The 4,810-nt window shown below is 40.0% G+C and overlaps 1 pseudogene; it reads right to left on the reverse strand.

Moving 5' to 3' along the window:
* Window positions 1-725: 725 nt before the first annotated feature.
* LOC144309098 (glyceraldehyde-3-phosphate dehydrogenase pseudogene) lies at window positions 726-1,947 on the reverse strand (annotated as a pseudogene).
* Window positions 1,948-4,810: the final 2,863 nt, after the last annotated feature.

The following is a 4,810-nucleotide window of genomic DNA, read 5'->3' on the forward strand; positions in this document are numbered from 1 at the left end:
TACCCTAGGTCAATCAATAGAACTAAACTTTCCTGCCTAGGACCTGACTCAATATGTATGCCGTTACATGGTTCTGAACTGGAATTGCAGATTTGGAGGGGAGATGAAGGTGATTATTTAAAAACTATAAGCTAATGGGCCTGTTCTCCTTTCCCTCTAACAACTCTCATTCCCCAAAGGAAGCCACAACTACTAATGATTTAGTGATTTCACTGACTAGAGGTGAATAGCAAAGAAAACATGGGGTTTTATGTCCAGAGTCTTGAATTCTAGTCCTGATTTTGTTACTTAAATAGCTGTGTGACATTGGGGCAAGTCACTTGCCCACTTAGAGTTTCAGTATCCTCATATGGAAAATGTGGATAAAAATAGCTATCCTGTTTTCTTGACAGAATTCTTGGAAAATTGAATGCAATAATGTGTGTGTATGCCAAGTGCTACCCAAATGTTGATTCATATTTTTATTGATTATCATGTTAAATCTGGTTGTTTATGACATTTCCCAGAAAGTGTTATTTAAAGTACCTTCATAGGGAGGAGTAGGGAGGTAGTTAGCTTGCTTTTCTAATAATATAAATGTCTTTCTCCTCCTTAACTTGGAGGGACTATGTTTGCTTTTCCCACTGGCTATATCAGTCACTGGAGATATGTGTTCCCAGTTTTTGTGGGAGATCACTAAAATCTAGTCTCTCTCTTTTTTTTTTTTTGGCTGGGTACAGTATACTTTATTGATGGTACATGACAAGGTAGGGCTCCCCAAGCCCCTCCCCTTCCTTGGGGTCTAGGATGTAAATTGGAGGTCAGGAGATTCTCAGTGTGTTGGGGGATTAAGTTGGGGCAGGGACTCCCCAGCAGCTGAGGGCCTCTCTCTTCCTCTTGTTCTTGCTGGGGCTGGTGGTCCAGGAGGCTCTTACTCCTTGGAGGCCATGTGGACCATGAGGTCCACCACCCGGTTGCTGTAGCCGAATTCATTGTCATACCAGGAAATGAGCTTGACAAAGTGGTCATTGAGGGCAATGCCAGCCCCGGCGTCGAAGGTGGAAGAGTGGGTGTCACTGTTGAAGTCACAGGAGACCACCTGGTCCTCAGTGTAGCCCAGGATGCCCTTGAGGGGTCCCTCCGATGCCTGCTTCACTACCTTCTTGATGTCGTCATATTTGGCAGCTTTCTCCAGGCGGCAGGTCAGATCCACAACTGATACATTGGGGGTGGGGACACGGAAGGCCATGCCAGTGAGCTTCCCGTTCAGCTCAGGGATGACCTTGCCCACAGCCTTGGCGGCGCCAGTGGAAGCAGGGATGATGTTCTGGGCAGCCCCTCGGCCGTCACGCCACAGCTTCCCAGAGGGGCCGTCCACGGTCTTCTGGGTGGCAGTGATGGCATGGACGGTGGTCATGAGGCCCTCCACGATGCCGAAGTGGTCATGGATGACTTTGGCTAGAGGAGCCAAGCAGTTGGTGGTGCAGGAGGCATTGCTGACAATCTTGAGGGAGTTGTCATACTTCTCATGGTTCACGCCCATCACAAACATGGGGGCATCAGCAGAAGGAGCAGAGATGATGACCCTCTTGGCCACGCCTTTCAAGTGAGCCCCAGCCTTCTCCATGGTGGTGAAGACCCCAGTGGACTCCACAACATACTCAGCACCAGCATCACCCCATTTGATGTTGGCGGGATCTCGCTCCTGGAAGATGGAGATGGACTTCCCGTTGATGACAAGTTTCCCGTTCTCAGCATTGACTGTGCCGTGGAATTTGCTGTGGGTAGAATCATACTGGAACATGTACACCATGTAGTTGAGATCAATGAAGGGGTCATTGATGGCGACAATATCCACTTTGCCAGAGTTAAAAGCAGCCCTGGTGACCAGGCGCCCAATACGGCCAAATCCGTTCACTCCGACCTTCACCATCGTGCCTCGGGGACGCGCCTGGCGCAGCACCAGAAGACGCGGCTGTCTGTCGGGCGGGGAGGAGCAGAGAGCCCTAGTCTCTCTTTGTATGGTCTTCATAAAAATTTTGGATTCTGGGATCCCTGGGTGGCACAGCGGTTTGGCGCCTGCCTTTGGCCCAGGGCGTGATCCTGGAGACCCGGGATCGAATCCCACGTCGGGCTCCCGGTGCATGGAGCCTGCTTCTCCCTCTGCCTGTGTCTCTGCCTCTCTCTCTCTCTCTCTCTCTCTGTGTGACTATCATAAATAAATAAAAATTAAAAAAAAATTTTGGATTCTGAAGCCCAGGGATACAAATATTTTGTTGCAAATATGTGTAAAAGCATTTTCCTACATATGATCATGTTAAGAGGTTGGAATATTTTCTTGAGGCATATTTTATTCCTAAAATATATATCTATGTATTGGCCTAGATAGCATTTCATTTTTACAAGAATGGGATTATACCATTACCATATTTTGTCATTTCATTTGTTCACTTAATGAATCTGAATACTTTTTCAGTTGAGTGCAAAAGGTTGGCTTTTAACGATGGCATAGTATTCCATTTCGGTGGCGTAGAGTTCCATAGTATTCCATAGTCTCTTGATTTATATGTAGGTTGTTTCCAAGTTTTTATGACATTAAACAGTTCTGCAACCAGAGATTATGTTGTGTTCTTCCTTCCTGTGTGTGTTTGTGTGTGTGTCTTCCTGCAATTATCCAGATATTTCTTTTTTTAATTTATTTTTTATTGGTGTTCAATTTGCCAACATATAGAATAACACCCAGTGCTCATCCCATCAAGTTATCCAGATATTTCTATAGGATAAATCCCTATACAATTTTTGAGTCAAAAGGTGCAGATATAGCAATTTTTGATAGAGACTAGCATATTAGCTATCATCCAATTTTCAGTCAGTGGGAGAACTGGATTCCACACACATTCTTAATTCTATGCATCTGATAGGTAAAAATATCACTGCTGTTTTAATTTCAATTTAAATAGATGAGCTGAGCATATCTTCCTATATTTAATTGCTATTTCTACTTCTGTCAAGTTCCTGTTTCTACCCTTTGTCCATTTATCTTTAAGAGTATTAACCTTATTTGTTATAGAAGTTGCAAACATGCTAAAACCAAAATGAGGGCCTATCCATGTGAGAGAAAAGTGACCCAGACTCAAAGTGAATCAAATAAAGAGGCATGGATTGTAAGCTCCATTTAAACACTAACTTACTGTGCAATCTTGGACAACTTAAGTAACTTTTCTGTGCCTCATTTTCCTCAACTCCATAATGGAGTAATAATGACTATTTTATTCTCTGTGGCTAACAACATTTCTATAAAGTTCAAATGAAAGTATTTACAAGTACTTTGTAAACAGAAGAGCCCTATGAATGTATAATTGGCCAATGAGGCAGCCAGCTTTAAAATTAACAGAATAAACAGAAAATACAATTAAGCCTAAAAAAATAACATTTTAAAAATATTACTTATGGGGCACTTGCATGGGACAGTCGGTTAAGCATCTGACTCTTGGTTTTAGCTCAGGTCACAATCTGAGGGTCCTGAGATCAAGTCTCATATTGGGCTCTGCACTCAGCAAGAGTCTACTTGTCATTCTCCCTCTCCCACTGCCCCTCCCCACTGTACTCTCTCTCTCTCTCTCTCAAATAAATAAATAAATCTTTTTAAAAAATTATTTAAAACATCTATGAATGAAAAGCAATTAGTTTCTATAGAAACATTTGCATAAGTTCAAAATCATATATATATGAATGTATACACGTAATAAAGATGTTTAATGTAGCATTCATTCTATTTGCTAAAAATTTGAATCCTCATATTTATTAATATCAAGTTGATTGAATATATATTTCCACACAATGAAATACTCTGCAGTCACTAAAATGGAATAAGATCAATCTATATCTGTTGACAAGGAAAGGTTTCAATATTTATTATTAAGTGCAAAAAGTAAATTATAAAACATTAAGTATGTATGATCATACATATGTAAAATAAATAATAATAATATGTGAATAGGCATATATAGTATATGTAAAATATATAAGAATTACATAAAATATTATATAATTAAATACATATTATTTGTCTATATTATTATATATTACATATATTATATTTTGTACTTAATCTAATTCAGGGCTCATCAATTGATAGCCCATGGGCCAAATTCAGCCCCACCTCCTGTTTGTATAAATAAACTTCTACTGGAATACAGCCGTGACCATATGTTTATAAGTTGCCTCTGACAACTTTCATGCTATGGCCCTCAAAACCTAAAATATTCACTACTTGACTCTACAGAAAAAGTTTCCTGATGCCTGATCTAGAGAAATGTATGCGGTAGCATTAGCAGTTGTTGCCTTGAGGTGATGAAACAATGAGAAATATTCACTTTCTGAGGCATGTTTATTCAAGGGAAGACTGTACCCTTCATCTGATTTCCTCAAATTGTTTTATCTTACATAATTAGAGTATTGATATCAACCTGAGAATTTGATATTGGGAAGATGTATTATATAGTTCTATATTTTTTATTGCATGTGTAGATCTGTGTAATCATTACTGAAACCAAGATACAGAACTTTTCCATTACTACAAAGATCTCCTTTATATTTATACCCAGCTCTCCTCTCACCCAATTATTCCTAACTCCTGGAAATCACTAATCTCTTCCCCATCTCTACAATTTTGTTATTTCAAGAATGTTATATAAATGAGTAGTACAGCATGTAACCATTTGCAACTGTCTTCTTCCATTCAGTATAATGCTTTTGAGACTCAACTAACTTTTAGTGTGTATCAACAGCTCATTATTTTTATTGCTGAGTAGTATTCCATTGTATGGAT

The sequence above is a fragment of the Canis aureus genome, chromosome X (assembly GCF_053574225.1).
Source record: "Canis aureus isolate CA01 chromosome X, VMU_Caureus_v.1.0, whole genome shotgun sequence".
Lineage (NCBI taxonomy): Eukaryota > Metazoa > Chordata > Mammalia > Carnivora > Canidae > Canis > Canis aureus.